General features: G+C 46.2%; 1 pseudogene; it reads left to right on the plus strand.

The window, feature by feature from the left end:
* Nucleotides 1–15,496, plus strand: part of LOC137541643 (pre-mRNA-processing factor 6-like) — a 47,064-nt pseudogene extending 31,568 nt beyond the window's left edge.
* Nucleotides 15,497–18,344: the final 2,848 nt, after the last annotated feature.

An 18,344-nucleotide genomic window follows, 5' to 3' on the forward strand; every position in this document is an offset into this window, starting at 1 on the left:
AGCACACAGCAAACAATCTGCAGAGATCACCTTCCAGCAGTAAAGATGTCGCCACGTGTGTAAATTTAATGCCTGGCACACACCATGCAATTTCTTGCCGGAGAGATGCTCCAATTGATCATTTGCGACAGGTCCGATCTGATTTCCGATTTTTCTGATCAATTTTGCATAGAAGTGATCGGAAAATCAGATGATCAGAAAAACGATTGGAAATCAGTTTGGACCTGTTGGAAATTATTTATTGGACCATCTATCTGGCGAGAAATTGCACGTTGTGTACCAGGCATTAGAACGTAAAGAGCGGAGAGAGAGGAAAGGTGTGTGTTTTGTTTTTGTTTTTTTTTATACAAAAGACAAACACTGACTGTATTTATAAAGTAATATTGTATAAAATTAGCATTTTTTTTCCACTAAGCTTTATTCAGTAAAGTTCCCCTTTAAGTCTGCGATGAGAGGTGCTCAACTATACTATGGTTGTTTGTTTTGTTTTTTTACTTGAAAAGCTTAATATTTACTCTAATGAACATAGTTGCTTTCATTATTCCCCTTGTTCACCTTACATTCTCTTTGCTGTGTGGTTGTGGTGCAGCTATGGCTGGCGCTTGCCAGGCTGGAGACATACGAGAACGCCCGTAAGGTGCTGAACAAGGCTAGAGAGAACATCCCCACCGACAGACACATCTGGATCACAGCCGCCAAACTGGAGGAGGCCAACGGCAACACACAGATGGTGGAGAAGATTGTGGACAGAGCCATCACTTCCCTGCGAGCTAACGGAGTGGAGATCAACCGCGAGCAATGGATACAGGTAGGTGTACATCACAGAGAGGAGATCATGATGATCATTAACTACACCAGCTGTGTTCCTGGGTGTTGCAGGAGATGGCTGCTATACAAAGAGCTTAACTCAATAAAGCATTACTTCTCCCAGAGTCAGTTATATGGGTTACAAGACCACTGTTAGCCACAATATACATTTGCAGTGTTCTCCCCAGAAATTTTTTTCAGCCGGGTGGCATGAAAAAGTAGCCGGGTGGTGACGGAAGGTCATGCTGGGAGGGTCGCATGAAGTGGCTAATTTATTTTGGGTGCCACCTATGTGCACCTATGTTGAAAGCTGCAATTAGTGGCTACAGCAGGACATTTGGATTTGGACATGAGTAGCAATTTAAGATTAAAGCCGAGTCCCCATCAAAAGATAGATCACGGAATTCCGCTATGAACAATAGTTCCACGATCTATCTTTGAACATCGGAAGTGGAGTGATGTGACCGAGAGGACACAGGCAATCGTTCAAATGAAACTAAGTTTTTGCTACCGATTTTAGCGGAAACTATTTTAACAGTCATTTCCAATGTGATTGATCAGGATGTTCTTTCAAAACAAAATAAGCATCAAGGTTTGTAAGCCATCTGTAACTCGTTGTTTAACGAATCTTCGTTAAACTATGATTACGTGATGTCATGTGGAATGATCGTCTGTTGTGTAATTTTTATGTAGGTATGGACATTTTGCACTGAGATCATAACCAATGCCTGCTGTAACAGATTGCCATTAAGATGCAGGTGGGTATGATGTATAGGTAATCAGCTAGATAGACAGCTTAGCCCAGGAATCACAATGAGCTGTGTAAATAGATCGTCACAGGTCAGCAGCAGCTGAATCCCCCTGAGATTTCTTACTGTTTGATTTCCCGGAGACACACGTGGGGGAGGAAGCCTACAGCTTGAGGAGTCCTTCACACGCTGTCTAGCAATCCTCTGATGTTTTATTACACACTCATAAAACAAAGAGGCCAGCGTGTGGAAGGAGGATGACTGACCTGATCACACTAAAGAGAAGCATCCTCATTTTCTCCCCTCTCCCACCACGTTTACAGCCGGAATACACACAGACCCAGCGGCTTGTAAAAGTTCCATAACGGGCGGCAGTACATTAGCTGACCTACAAGACAGGCTACGCCCCCCCGCTGGAGAAGCTGTAACGTGACTGGCTGACAGCAGTAGTGAGAGGAAGTCTTCTGAGCTGCATGAGGAGGGCGGGACGACACTACGTCATACAGTAGTTTCCCTGTCCCTCCCTCCACACCACTGACACAGACGGGAATGGAGGAACAGCGGGCGCTTGTAAAAGCAGTACCGCACATGGAGGCTAGCGATTGGCAGCCGGGCGCTCAGGAATTTCAGGTGGGCGGAGCGCCCGGCTAATAGGCTCTAAGGAGAACACTGCATTTGTAACAGTTACCCCTCATAGAAATAATTAGAACACTTAGACCAGAATCATTTTATGTAAAAATATATTCCTGTAGTTCTATACAAATAGTATACAGTGGTAAAATAATTAGACACCCTCTAATAATGAGTTGGTCCACCTTTAGCTCTGATTACAGCTGATATTCTTCTTGGCATGGACTCCACAAGAAGCTGATACAGTTGCTGAGGAATATTGGCCTATGCTAACATAATGGCAGCTCTAAGTTGGGTCAGATTGGATGGTGGTGATTCCAAGCTTTGAAGTGATCTTTTGACTTTGTCCCACAAATGCTCAATAGGATTGAGGTCTGGGGACTGAGCTGGCCAGGAAAGCAGGTTAAACTCTGAAATTCCTCAAACCAATTTAAGACTGATCGAGCACGATGGCAAGGGCCCACAACGGATGTGCTTTCCTATTTTTCTGTGATACCAAAGGCACTCTTGATAGTCTCCTGCTGCTGAAGCACATCCTTTACAAAGTCCATCTTTTTGTGTGTTGGGATAGTCTTTGTGATCCACTGCATTGAATTCAGCTGTAATTTGTTGTGTAGTTGCCCTTCTGTTGCTGCGGACTATGCGTGCTATTGGCCTTTCACCTCTCGTTCACCAGCCTTTTTTAACCAGCATAGTCATCGCTTGAAGTTTATTTATTTTTTTATTTATTTTTTTTAATTTTTTTACTTCTCCTCAACTGCCACTCTCTTAAGACCCGAGATATTGTTGGGTGAGAAAATCCTAGCACCAGTGATATGCTAGCACCAGCTCTTCTTGCATTGATTATTATCCCTCATTTAAAGTACCTTTATATATTCGTGTATAGGCTTTATTTTTCAGCACAAAAAATGTGCTGGAAAGTTAACCCCTCAGCTTATATGCGAGTCAGTGGAGCAGAGCGGGTGGTGGAGTTTTCTTACTGGCAGAGGAGCGTAAGGATCATGCACTAGTGAATCCTGCTTTAGCCAGTTGGCTTCCTGCTGTGTCCATGGCTCCCCATCCTCTGCAATATAGTGCGCTGCTCAAGACTACCTGTGTCCCCTGGTTTGTGGAGCAGAATGTGCAAGCAGCGCATGCATATGAATTCACCGTCTGGAGACTTGGGCGCAGGATACAGCTGGTATATGGCTTATCCTGCTGCTACACAAGTTCCCGGCAGCGTTAATTACTATTCCTCTTCCAGGTCCATGTGGATAGTGGGGAATAATGTAATTTGGCTTCCAGCTAATACTGGAGGCCGAATTACAGTGTTTTAAAAGTAACTTCAGCTCCACCTTCTGACAGCGCCAAAGTTACTCACTGTAGTCGTAATTCCTATTGCGCCCAAATCTCCTGCGCTGTAATTACAGTGCTCGGCAAGCAGCGTTGTCAGCTGCTCAATGATCAGGATTCTTCCTACGTGGCAATTGCTGTGTCTCATATCTATGATGCCATCTAGTATTATCTTGAGACACTGTATCATCCTTGGAGCACATCTGGCTACTGTGTAGAGGGCTATAGTGTGTGTGTGTGTGTGGGGGGGGGGGGGGGGGAGAGGGGCGAATAATGTGCAAGTCAATCACTTTTTCCTGTTTTCTGGGGGGGGGGGGGGGCACACCTCGGCTTATACGCGGGTCAGCTTATATGCGAGTATATACGGGTAATTTTAATCTATTGTCTTATCCATTTGGTCATTAACTTCCGTGATGACTCCATCGTCTGAAGCTGAGCGTTCCTTATATGGGCAATTCTGCATTGTTACATCACTCTGTCACTGTTGGGCTGGTTTACTTTCAATTAAGGGGTGTCTCAGATTTTTTTAATTTTTTTTTGCCCACTCAGTGTACAAAGATTACACGCACTTTGTGGTGAGGAATTACATGCATACTACGCCATAGAGTTCTTTTTTTCCTTTTCATGCATGGTCTGGATACGGTTGGAAGTATACAGGAGGATCGGCTGAGATATACTGGCTGGGCCACATGTGTTGAATGCCAACTGTCACAATTGGCATTTGAATTTGGTGAGCATAACAGTTTTCCTTAAAAAGGATAACCTCTGATGTTGCGATAAGCACCTTGATTTACCTACTTAGGAGTTTTTTTGAATTTGGGACTTTTTTTCAATTTAGGACTTGTAATCTTGGACTTTTGCCGTTTTTAAAAAATTGTGTAAGAGCTGTGTATAAGAAAGGTCGCTGAATAATTTTCTGAATTCAGAACTCTCAGGGTCCTTGGATACAAGGCCCTAGGTCATGTAGTGAGGTTGGGTCCTTAATATTAGGCCATTTAGTGGTTATGTAATGATGCAAATAACATCTCTGTGACTAGGGTTTTTATATTGTTATATGCACTTTTCGACCTAGATATTTTAAGAGCAGTGTTTAAGGTCTTTTGCAGAAGATCTATATGCTTTTAGAGAATCCCTCCATATGCTATAATTTGTAGTGTTCATATAAAAATGGTGAGTTGTATGTTGTTACACTGAATATTCACACAGATAAGACCTGTTGAGCGCTAGTATCATTTTAAATATAAACGATTTTTCATTTAGGGTATACACCCCTTGTTGATCAAAGCGCACCAGGCAAATTATTCTTTAACTCAAGTTTTTTATGAGTTATTAATCACTTCTTTCCTTTGCCCTGAGGAGCGCATTTTTTTTTACCCTACTTCTCTTTTTCCACATGTCTGATGTTTGTTGTGATCTTGCTCTTTGTAGGATGCAGAGGAGTGTGACAAGGCTGGCAGTGTGGTAATGTGCCAGGCAGTGATCAGGGCGGTCATCAGAATTGGCATAGAGGAGGAGGACAGGAAGCACACGTGGATGGAGGACTCGGAGAGCGTGAGTATTGTTATTGTATAACGTTGCTGGATTCCCAAGTTTTCAAGGCCACCAGTTTATAACGCGAGATCTCGCTGCATCATTGTCTTACAGTGTGTGTCTCATGGGGCCCTGGAATGCGCACGCGCCATCTACGCACACGCCCTGCAGGTGTTCCCCAGCAAGAAGAGTGTCTGGCTCCGAGCGGCTTATTTTGAGAAGAACCATGGAACAAGGTAGGCGTGTGTAGAAGTATCATCAAATGTCCTATAAAAAGTGTAATGGTTAAGGGCTCTGCCTCTGCCACAGGAGACCAGGGTTCGAATCTCGACTCTGCCTGTTCAGTAAGCCAGCACCTATTCAGCAGGAGACCTTAGGCAAGTCTCCCTAACACTGCTACTGCCTATAGAGCGCGTCCTAGTGGCTGCAGCTCTGGTGCTTTGAGTCCGCCAGGAGAAAAGCGCATTATAAGTTTGTCTTTTGTCTTTAAATGGGTCTCCCCATGCTTCCTCCAGCCCCTTGCAGCTGACATGTCCCTCACAGCATCTCGGCTCGCAGCCGCCAGCTCAGGGTCCCCGCCGGTACAGAGGCTGACCACCTCTACTGCGCCTGTGCTGCTAATCAAGTAAGTCCATGTTGTCTGCAGTGTACTAGTTCTGTCCCTGCGCAGTACACTGCAGACAACGTGGACTCGATTGACAGCGGCGCAGGTGCAGTAGAGAACGACCACCAATTCAGCCTCTGCACCGTTGGGGACCCCGGGCCGGCGGCTGCGAGTGGAGATGTGGCGTGGGACATGTCAGCTGCAAGGGGCTGGAGGAAGCCCGTGGGTAAGTTATTATCATGGGGCAGCACATTTTGATTGACTATTCCTTTAAAGTTCAATTGAAGTGAGAGGTATATGGAGGCTGACATATTTATTTCCTTTTAAACAGTACTAGTTGCCTGGCTGTCCTTTATACTAACCTGGGGATCCCTCCAGCCCTCTATAGTCCGTGTGGTCCCTGAGATTCCATTCGGTCCCCTCTGTTGCTCCAGTGTAAGGCCTGTGATCAAGCTGAGTCACTGCTCATGTGCAATCCTGTCCACACACCATCTGATCGCACTCCCAATGCCTGGAGCGTTCCGCACAAAGCTTAGTTATAGTCCTTGTGAACTGCGCATGCGCAAAACACTCGACTAGGGGAGTGTGATTGGGGGGGATGTGCACGACTGGGACTATATGTCATTATAGTTCCTCTTTATCCTCTTTCGGATGGCAGTGATTGAATTTTATGCCTAGTTTGTGTAATTTTATTCTTTGTAGATTTCAATCACTTTTCGCCATGCGGACCTGGTGCTCTGTCATCGCTTGCTCTCCTGTTACGCTGACAGCAGAGCTCCATATTATTGGCTCCTGACCCCGTGATTGCAGTGAGCCAATCACAGTGATCACTGCTCGAATTTAGAAAAAAAAAGTCTCTGGAAATCTGTGTGTGTTTATAAATCGGACTCCCTAAATCCCAGAAATTCAGTAGAAGCCGCACACACTACACTAAAATGGATACAAAAAGCAAAATATGAATAAAGTTTGTTGAAATATCTAAAGTATGAGGTGGTCACACATATTTAGGGCCCTTGCACACTGAGTCTGTTGCGTCACAAGGGACGATATCACTGCATTACAACATTATATTCCTATGGGGCATTCCTCATCGAGTGCTGTGTGACTGGTTCCCACAAAGTAATGCACAGCATGCCATGCGTTATAACGTCAGTGAGGCACACTTACATGGTACTGTACGGGTGCACTGCAGCAACAACACCTGATGTGTCTTTGCAGCAAACTCTGTGTGGAAGGGTCCTAAAATATATATTTATGCAGTGGCTGGATAGTTTACTGGGCTCTGACACAGACCTGGGTGTGAATCTTGGCCCTTCCTGTTCAGTAACCCGGCACCTATTGAGTGAGGAGACCTTGGGCAGGACTCCCTAACACTGCTATAGAGCGCATCCTAATGGCTGCAGCTCTGGCGCTTTGAGTCCGCCATTATAAAAGCGCAATATGAATGTTCTGTCTTATCGAACAGTTTGTCAAATGTCACTTTGCAATGGCTGTAACCACATGGAAGGGTAAAATGACTAATCAGTGAAGTAAATACCTTTATAAATGTGAATTACAAATGGTTACACGTGCGGTACAACCCAATTTACTGCACAGAACATTTTTAACAATTGGGCCTTGAATTGAAACTTTATCCTGTTTAATTTTATTTCTCCCCTTTCATAGGGAGTCGCTGGAGACCCTCCTGCAGAGAGCTGTCGCCCACTGTCCGAAGGCGGAGGTTCTCTGGCTGATGGGTGCCAAGTCCAAGTGGCTGGCAGGTGATGTGCCAGCTGCCAGGAGTATCCTCGCACTGGCCTTCCAGGTGAGTGCCCTTGTGGCCGTAATAAACCTGAGCAATGGCTGGTATGTGTCCTGCAAGTGGGAACGTGTTCCTAGTAATAGAGGTACTTGGGTACAGTCAGCCATATACAATTCATGGTCAGCCTTGGTTATCAAGTGATCTGTTAGTGTAGTCCTATATCTGGCAATTTTGCATTCGACCATCGAATCAGATGAAAATTGGTGCTGCAACATGTCCACTTGATTGATGACTCGATTGTTTTCTAGGCGAAATCTGTTGAATGCATCAATTGGACATGCTGGAAAATCTTGGTCAAAAGTGATGGGGTGCGTGATGGTAATGGCGTTAGATGCAGGCGTGCCTGGTACCACGTGGGTGACAGCAGAGGGGGCTGGCAGTCACACCAGTGAGGAGTCATTTGGGTGGTGGCCAGGCTGGCAACATCACTAGGCCAATTCCTGATAGATTTCATGCTGAAATCTGGTGGGACTTGGACGGCAGTGTATGGGCAAGCAACAGATCTCTCTCTGATCATGGTCGATCTGCCTATCTCCTAATGTATGGCCACCTTTATTCCCTGTTTTATATCATGTAATACGAGAGTTTACCTACACTACCTAACTATTCTAAACCTGTTATCCCTCATACTGCATGGAGGTGGTAAAATTGGCCAATGAAGATTTGATGTGTGTATGCTCCTTTTATCTATGTGAATGAAAGTGATCTTAATTGTTTTTTTCCTTTTCTTAGGCCAACCCGAACAGTGAGGAGATCTGGCTGGCGGCCGTAAAGCTGGAGTCTGAGAACAATGAGTATGAGAGAGCCCGAAGACTGCTGGCGAAGGCGAGAAGCAGCGCCCCCACCGCCAGGGTAAAAGGCTTACTTTTATTTATGAAGAATAGGCATGACAATGCTTTGGAGAACTGATGGAGAATCATGTGATCAGTTTGATCAGCTGATTTGTAAGGTTCTGATTTGCTGGTCATAAGCATGTGTTAAAGTGTAACTGTCCGGCATAAAATCAAAAATCAATTATTTATTTTTATCTGGTAAACAAGTAATAAGGATGCTAACCAGGCAATCCAAAAGTTAAAATCACTATTACTTTTCTTGCTGATAAATGATCATTCCCCAGTTTACCTAACTTATTTGGTACACACAACATTTGGTACACAAAAAGGAAGTTGCAGGGCATGCTGGGTTGTCTTTTTTTGCTTCTCTACTTCCCTTCACACTTTACTATTGCTGCCTGATTGGCTGATTCCCTCCTGTTTACCCCTCCCACCCCTCTGTTCCGGGAGCCAGCAACTGAAGCCAATCCTGATGTAATTTCCTCCCTTACTCTCCTCTGCCTAAAATGCCGAATATGGTATTTTACTGACCTACTATTTCTGTCGAGCAGCCCATAGTGAATTGAGGCCATTGTGTATTATGCCAGTGTGCTCAGTAATGCATGGTCTTCTCTCTGTGTGCCGCAGGTGTTTATGAAGTCTGTGAACTGGCCCTTAGTGAATTGAGGCCATTGTGTATTGTGCCAGTGCACTCAGTAATGAATGGTCTTCTCGCTGTGTGCCGTAGGTGTTTATGAAGTCCGTGAAGTTGGAGTGGCAGTGTGAACTGGCCCTTAGTGAATTGAGGCCATTGTGTATTGTGCCAGTGTACTCCGTAATGCATGGTCTTCTCTCTGTTTTCTGCAGGTGTTTATGAAGTCCGTGAAGCTGGAGTGGGTGTTGGGGAAGGTGGAGGTGGCTCTGGACTTGTGTGAAGAGGCTCTCAGACACTACGAGGATTTCCCTAAACTCTGGATGATGAAGGGTCAGATTGAGGAGCAGCGACAGCAGGTGGACAAGGCCAGAGAAGCCTATAATCAGGGGGTAAGTGTGGTCACCTTTGTGTGGGGTCAGCTCAGGAGAGGCTGTTACATCATCACAGAATATTTTGCACAATATAGCATAGCGTTGGTTGAATATCTCCCTGTTTGATTTGCTGGCCATTTGATTAAAATGTGACCAAAATGTTCGAGTTGGTTAATTCAAATGCAGAGGTTTCCCCAAATTGCTTTAGAGTCTGGCGCTGCCGACTTTAGCGGTTATTAGCAAAGCCCCCAGGCATGCTAGAATCGCCACATTTGCTAGTTAAGGAGAACAGTGGGAACAAGGAATAGGGGGATATTTTTCATTCAATGACAACCTTGTAGTTTTTGTGAAAATCAGTTTCATAATAGGAATAATGTTTTTTTAAATATGATTAAATAAGAGATAAAGTTTATTAAAGGGATGTCCGAACTGCAAAAAAAAGACACCTACTTACCCGGGGCTTTCTTCAGCCCCTACCAGCCGTCTTGTGCCCTCGTCTCCGCTCTGCTCTCAGCCGTTGGCTTCCCGCTCCCCTCCGCTGCAGAGGCTGACTTCCCCAGGTCGTCCTCTGCTGCACCTGCACAGTACACTCCACACCACGTGAGAGTGATTGACAGCAGCTCTCGTGCAGGTGCAGTGGAGGACGACCTGGCGAGATTTGCCTCTGCACAGTCATGGACCGGGAGCCAGCCCCTCTCTTCCAGAGCCCACCATATCATGGACATCATTTCATGCAGACTGGTATAGCTCAGGCTGCAGAGCCTCACGCTGCCAGCCCTCTGCATTTTGGCTATACTGGCCTGCATGGATGACAAGGGGTTAAAGAGAACCCGAGGCGGGGTTCTCACAATGAAATTCCAATACAGAGGCTGGGTCTGCCTATAGAGCCCAGCCTCTGTTGCTATATAGATCGCCGCTAAATCCCCCCTGTGCTCAGTCAGACCCCATAAATTACAGCCGCGCTATGCGGCTGTGTTTACCTTTGTAACGTCAGTCTTGGTCGCTCCCCCCGCCTCCTGCATTGCTCCGGACCCCGCCCACGTCCCTTCCCTCCAATCAGCGGGGAGGGAAGGGACGCGGGCGGGACCGGAGCGATGCAGGAGGCGGGGGAGAGCAGAGACTGACGTTCCAAAGGTAAACACAGCCGCTGCTGACACGCTGCGTGTCGGCAGCGCGGCTGTCATTTATGGAGTCTTGCTGAGCGCAGGGGGGATTTAGGGGGGATCTGATTAGCAACAGAGGCTGGACTCTATAGGCAGACCCAGCCTCTGTATTGGGATTTCGTTGTGAGAACCCCGCCTCGAGTTCTCTTTAACGAGGCTTGGGAGGGGGACACCACATCTACCCCCCCCCCCCTTCAAAGTCCCCCCTGCACTTATTCCCACTATTTTAAGCACATTTGGTGATTCTAGCATGTGTTTGGGCTTTGCCTTTGCACAAGGACAATCCATATAGGAAAAAAACCCATCTTATGGAGACAGCCAGTGCTGATTTGTGGTACAGGTTACTTACCTGGTTGCAATACTGACACTCTGGTCATAACGCTTAGAACATGTACAGTGATGCAAGAACAGCGAGAGCAAGCAGTGCGGCAGTGATGTGAAATCTACATCTTGGCAGGGATCACAGCTCCCAAACAGGGCATAGACAAATATCTCTCTAATTGAATCTGATAAGAGAGAGATCTGTCAGCTGCCCACACACCACAGGCCGTTTCCCCATCAATTTCATGCTGAAATTGATCCGGAATCGGCCTTGAGCGCCGCATTTGTCTGCCTCGCTGCCCCTAATGAAAAAGTGTGTGTGTGTGTGTGTGTGTGGGGGGGGGGGGGGTGTAGTTAGTTGGTGTTGTATTTGTATCGAGCAATCCCTGCCTGTGCCGGATCCTGGGGATCTTGCTGTATTCTTATGTTCTGCCTCGGCAAGTTTTACAAGGTATGTTTCCTCTTGTGTATTACCTGCATTTTAGGAGGACTCTCTGTATTTATTGTTCTGACCATCATCCTATCCTTTATGCCTTGTTACAGCTGAAGAAATGCCCTCACTCCATCTCGCTGTGGCTTCTGCTCTCCCGATTGGAAGAGAATGTGGGTCAGCTGACCAGAGCTCGGGCTATCCTGGAAAAGAGTCGCCTGAAGAACCCCAAAACCCCTGAGCTGTGGTGAGTATAGACTGACATAGTTCGGTTTCATAAAAAAATAACAAAGGCTGGTTTCTGTGACGGGGCGGAGCTATGTGCTGGCACACGGTTGATATATACGGTAGCTTTGGTGAACCTCTAAGCGTTAGTGTACCTCTTGGTATTTTGGGTACACCAGAGTTATGCTTTAATTAGCTCTGTGCAAAGTTTAAACAGTGCATGGAATGCTCAGAGCTGCTGCTTCATGTCTGGCCTGTATGGCTTTACCTAACATATGCATCAAAGCAGAATTACGAGTATTCTTATTATTCGCCCTCCCTAGTGCAGAAGCTCCAGGCTTGTGTGTATGAAGTGTCTGATAACTTCTCTATCCCCCCTGCAGGTTGGAGTCGGTACGCCTGGAGTTCAGAGCTGGATTAAAGAACATTGCCAATACCCTGATGGCAAAGGCACTACAGGAATGTCCCAATTCAGGTGAGAAAGATCCGCATTGGGAAAGCTACAGTTAATAAGATGCAAAGTTATTCCCACTTAGGCAATTATATGTCACGACATCTCTGGCCTGGTTGTAAGCCAGCCAGGGCACTATCTACATGGAGTTAACATGTTCTCTCTGTATCTGAGTGAGTTTCCTCCAGACACCCCAGTTTCCTCCCACATCCCAGTAAAATTGCCCCTAGACTACAATGGACATATGACTATGGGACATACACTACATGATACATACCTAGACATATGACTATGGTAGGGATTAGATTGTGAGCCCCTCTTAGGTACAGTTAGAGACAAGACAATGTATTCTGTATAGTGCTACGGAAGATGTCTGCGTTATAGAAAGCCTAACTAATAATAAAATAATTACGCAGCGTGGAAATGGACCAATCCATTTTCAGGCTGTAAAATATCTCCCGATTTTTACGAGCATATGATTGACCATTGCTGTGTTACTAAGTGGCTCGGCAGCTGGGTACGTGCAAATCTCAGCCGAGACGCTGCTCTTACCTGTACATTTTAAATGTGATATAAGTTCGTTTTCAGTTCCGCTTCCTGTTCGTTCGATCGGCCATCTTGTTCCGGCATGATGTCACAGAACTGTTTTGTCTTTTTCCAGGTATCCTCTGGGCGGAAGCCATATTCCTGGAAGCCCGGCCACAGCGGAAGACGAAGAGCGTAGACGCCCTGAAGAAGTGTGAACACGACCCGCATGTGCTGCTGGCGGTCGCCAAGTGAGTGCTCCGCTTCCTCCCTCTAATATTGATGAGGGGGTGCAAGCTGTTACCTGCTTTCATTTAGGCAATAGAAACAGTCATTAAACATTAAAGACCACTTTATAAATGTTGTTGCTGTTGGTAGTAACATTATTAGTTAAATTGCAGTATAGTAAAGCATCGACAAGATGTCTCTGCCTGTAAAATCTGGTGATTATCTCTATGGTATTGTGATTTCCTGTATTCACTCTGCATTATTCTCTGTTCTAAGTAAGCTGCATTTCCTTATGGTGGTGTATGTTTTATCTCTGCATTTTTTTCTTCAGTAAAGAGTTCTGACTAGTTATACTGGTGCCTATCTGCATGTTCAGAACACTCTGCTCCTTCAGTTTCCTCAAAAGTTATAATGGCCTGGAAAAAAAGTTCTAACTGTAATAATCCGACTTTGATCCAGGCAGACATATAATTCAACAGTCACATGTTACTGAGACTATCCTTTTGTCGCTTTTTCCTCTCTATCAGGCTCTTCTGGAGCGAGCGTAAGATTTCCAAAGCACGGGATTGGTTTCACCGCACAGTGAAGATCGATTCTGACCTCGGCGATGCCTGGGCCACTTTCTATAAGTTTGAGCTGCAGCACGGCACAGAGGTGAGTCCTACTGCACGCCTAATGTGGATTTCTGACATCCGAAACCATTACCTGCCCCCTGGTTTACAGTATTGTGTAATGAAAATGTGCAGTCACATGATTCAGGCAGGCAGCTCCTGCTTGACCTAACGAAGGGCTAGAGCAGCGGTTGGGGCAGAATCATGCAGCAAAGCATGCTGGGAGAAGGCGCCCTTTCCTGCTCTGCAAATGGCGTGAGATAGGCTGGGCTGACTTGCTATAATCATTTTATCTACGCAGCAAACCTGCACAATACAGATGCGTATAATGTAGCACTAGAAACTAGTCTGTTTCTGTAGCCACAAGGGGTGGTTCCATTTTTTTTGTTTTTTTTTTTTTCCGAAAGTTTCAATATAAGGCCTGTTTCCACTAGCTGTAAAGTGTGGCAGTTTTGCGCACGCTATTTTGGATGCGTAATCACAGCTTATTGACATCAATAGGCTGCATCCGAATTTGTGTGCGGCCAAAAATAATTGCTGCCGGCTAGTTTTCCGCCGACCGCAACCATATCCTTATAGTCGTGCATGTGACTATAGTGTTTATGGCTGTGTCTTCACAACAGCACATGTGCTGCATCCAATCCGGAAACTGACGCTGCAACCAGTGGAAATGGGTCCTTAGATGTGACTATGTGTGCATAAAATAACTTAAAATGGCACGCTAATGCTTAAAGTGTACCTGAGGCGGGGAGATATATATAACAAAAAATTATACATACCTTTGGCTTCCTCCAGCCCCCTCCAAGCGGATCGCTCCCTCCCCATCCTCTGAATTCTTTGCAATTTGGCCCATAAAGTCCTTTGGGGCCAGTCGGAGCAGAATGCTGTGAGCGACAGTAGCGCAATGGGGCGCATGCACGCAGCCGGGCCGTGCATGAGCAGTATGCCCCAGACCGAAGGACTTAACAGGCAAATTGCTGAGAATCCAGGCAGAGCAGGACGACTGCAAAGGGGGCTGGAGGAAGCACCAGGTATATATTTCTTCCCCACCCCCAGTCTCTGGTTCCCTTTTAAAGTAGGATTGACCTCCCTAAACTAATATATATATATATATATATATATATACACCTACTCTTAGGTAGAGTAACGAACATATGAAAGCATTCGCTGTGTGTAAAAACGTTAACTTTCAATGCAGAGTGCAGTACAAAAGCCTGTTTCTTCACTCTGTCCCCCCTCCCTCCTCAAGTGACTCAGGCAAAGAGCCTTGTCTGGCTTGCAATGATTACATTTGCATTGTATTTACATATAAGCCCATAGACTGCAGTTCAGTCCAGTTAGGCAGTATCTGATATAACCACAGGAATTCGGTATTGCAAACCAAGCCAGTCAGGAAATAAAAAAACAAAACTGAACAATGCAAAAATGTTTTATGGCAGCACCCTAAGCCAGGGCTGTGGAATTTATACAAAAATCATCTGACTCCTAAGTTTATGAAACCTCTGACTCCAGGTACTCAAAATTGCTCTGACTCCACAGCCCTGCCCAAAACTGTGTGATATATTCCACACAGTCTGCAATAAAGTATAAGCCTGAACTTGGTGGAGCAGGACTAATCTTTTTCCATTTCTACTACAGGAACAACAGGAAGAGATTTATAAACGCTGTGAGAACGCAGAGCCGCGTCACGGAGAGATTTGGTGCTCCGTGTCCAAAGACATCAAGAACTGGCAGAATAAAATAGGAGAGATACTCGTTTTAGCGGCTGCTAAAGTCAAGAACACGTTCTGAGGAGGCCGCCGATGCGTTGCGTGGAAGTTCTTCCGCTTCGTTGGGCTGTCTGATAAACCCCTCCTTTTTTGTTTTTATTTTTTTTACTAAGCGAGCCCTATTTAAGTCCCTCATTCCTTGATGAGACTGGCGAGAGTGTGACAAGGGGCGGATATCGCTGTATTTTACATCCCAGAGCCCAGATGGTAATCCGTGGATTTTCTGTGAAAATTCGGACACTTGGGATCTGCCGACTTACGCCTACAGAGATGGACAATGGCATTGAATTCATTCTGGCTGCGCTGCGTCTCGGTGGCCACTAGGTGGAGACAGAGATCTGATCACCCACTTTGTTACAGATTGTATTCACAGTGATGCGTTGTCCGTGCAAAAACGGGTAGAGAAGCCCTTTTTCCAAATGCTTTGTGGTATTTCGCTGTGTTTTTGAAATATGTGTATAAAGTTGTTCATCAATGTGAAACTTGTCTCTTATCAGATTTTGTGCATTCTGTGCAAAAAAAAAGCTAGATTTAGTTTAGTATCAAAACGAGCGAGTCAAGTGAGGGCGTAGCGATAGTATTTGAATTTCGTTAGGCGAAGAGATATATAGTTTACAAAGCTGTGGTGGTTTGCTCATAGTTCTATAGGATGAGGCTTCTTCACCTAAAAAACTTGTCTTAAGTACCTAACGACCGTGTCACGCCAATGGGCGGCGTGACCGTGGCGGCAGCCCCAGGACCGCCTAGCACCGATTGGTGTCAAGTCCTGGAGCTGCAGTTTAGCAGGGAACGCGTGCGCAAATCCGCGATCGTTCTATGCCGGTTCACGGTACTCCGCTCCGTGATCAGCCTGCTAGCCGGGATCTAGTAGACTGTTTAGCTCCGAAAGGGGAAAGAATTCCCCTTTGTTTACAATTGTACAGCGCTGCTATCTCCTGCAGCGCTGTTCGAGGGACTGTCCCTCAGAGCGGCTCGTACTGCGTGGCCTCTCATAGGCTGATGCCTATGAGAGGCGGGGAACAGTGCTGATCGCCATCCTATGGCGATTTAGGACGGCACAGGGGAGAGGGAGAAGGGAGGGAGGGAAAAGCCTCCCTTCTTTCAATAAAAAAAAAATTGCAGTGTGTCCCGTTAAGGACATTAAAAGGAAGTGAACACAGCTACACCACCCTATGTTATTAAAAATGGCCTGGCCACTAGAGGGGTGTAAGCCTGAGGTCCTGAAGTGGTCAGTTGAAGTAAGAATATGGAAGCTGCCATTAGTGACTTTCTTTTAAAGTGTTGCCTACCTGGCTGTTGCGCTGAGTCTCTGGCTTGGAAATATTATGCAGGTGTTCTGGCTGCCTGCTTGCTGTCTACGTGAGTTAGGCACTTTGGCTGTGTGTGGGGGGGGGGGGCTGCCATCTTGCTGGTGTTATCAGCACTAGGCTCAGAAGAGTTAGAATTCCTAAGCATTTCTATATGGGGAATGAAACGCTAATAATTCGGACTTGTAGGCAAATTTTAATGCCGATTTGCATGCAGCTTGAAATCAGCAGGAAGTAAGTTTAACTGGCCCAATCCCAAGCTCCACACAATGCACACTAAAATTAGCAAATTTGTCGGTTAATAGCATCTTACTGACCCTACTGTTAGCACATGCGCTGCACGTGTGTCAGTTTGTTGATTACTCCAGTGGTTTTTTAATTCTGTCTACTGCTGTGCTTTGCAGTCACCTCATCCAGTCAGCTGAAACAGTCAGAAAGAATTAGTGCTTTCTTGCAGGGGAGGCTTAAAGGGCACCTGAACTGAGAGGGATCTGGTGGCTGCCATATTTATTTCCTTTTTAAAAAGAACCTGAGCTAGAGAGTTTTGTTAAAGAAACAAAAAACAAACATGCTACCTGATCCAGGGGGCTGGCTGGATGTCCATTACTGCCACTCTCTGCCGGTGCTGCATCCTGCAATCTGCGAAAAATGAAAAACCCCTGGGGTCACAGCGCTGCAGCTCTGGTTCTGTGTGTCTCAACACAGAGCAGGGAGGCGGGGAAAAGGAAGAGCTGGCCAGGTAGAGCAGTGGAAGGGGTGTACCTAACGCCAGAGTGGGCATTTTACAGGAGTGCCTCTCCTGTAAGGGATGACCCTGCCCCTCGTATATAGCAGCTTGTTGCCATTTTGGGTGGTGACAGGGTGGCTGAGAAGTTGCGTAGGGGACACAGGCATGGCACAGAGCAGGGAGCATGCCTCTGTGCCCCATCTGCCGACAACCCCTCCCTCCTCCGCCTTGTCTCGTCAGTGTTGTCGGAAATGAACGTGCAGCTAATATAGTCACACAAGTATTAATGTCAAAATAGCAAGAAACAATGCAGTAGCACACAAGTAGTTATGCAATACAGACCGTAGCATGCTAATACGTCACAAAGCAACAATAATGGATGACGCCCTTATCACAACCTCATCCGACTGACAAGGCGGAGTCCTTACCACCATCCTTATAACCGTAGTTGGTGCTGGACCAGATGGCCTTTTGGCCTCCGACAATCACAGATTATAGGGCTGAGTAATTAAAGACGATAAAATCAGTTGAATGCTTAACCAGAGCATTAGCATTGTTGCATTCCTAAAAGGGAGATTCCAATACAGGACCAATGGGTCCTCAAACTGACAACTTTTACGGTTCATTAAATCTAAACAAGACTTCTTATCCAAGGCTAAAGGCCTAGTAAATTAACTGTATCCAGACATTAACTAGTCAAGAAAATATCGGGTGGTTCTTCCATGAAGCAATGTGAATCACGAGCTTCCGGGAGGCATCAATTAGAGGGCGGCAAGAGGCGGCTCCCCTCCCCAAATGTTCCCCTCCTCACACTCCCTGTCTCCGCCTCTCTAGATGCACAGCGCCGCTTCACTCACCTGCTCTCAGCGATGGGATCTCCAACCGCCCATCCTGTGGCAATGGCTACAGCAGTGCTTCATGTGACCTGTTACATGCTGCCGGGTCACATGAGGCACCACTGTAGTCAGAGAGGAAGCAGGACTTCACGTGTGGCTGGTGATCCCATCGGAGCAGCACATACCTGGCATCCTGGTGATCAGATGCTGGCTGGGGGACAGCAGGTGGGAGATGCTTACAATGTATTCTATTGCTTCAGGCGGCAAAAAGTCTAGAACCGACCCTGGAAAATATCATAATTATCAAAGTAATGTTACTCAGAGGTTGTAGACTACACATTTTGATGAAGAATACTAATGTACATAGCAAGGGGGAGTGACAGGAACGCCAAGAAAGACACAGGGAGGTGGGTGCTTCAACCAGACCAGGAGTCCCTCCTAACTCGCCTATCCCAGACCG

This window comes from Hyperolius riggenbachi, chromosome 12, assembly GCF_040937935.1.
Source record: "Hyperolius riggenbachi isolate aHypRig1 chromosome 12, aHypRig1.pri, whole genome shotgun sequence".
Taxonomy (NCBI): domain Eukaryota; kingdom Metazoa; phylum Chordata; class Amphibia; order Anura; family Hyperoliidae; genus Hyperolius; species Hyperolius riggenbachi.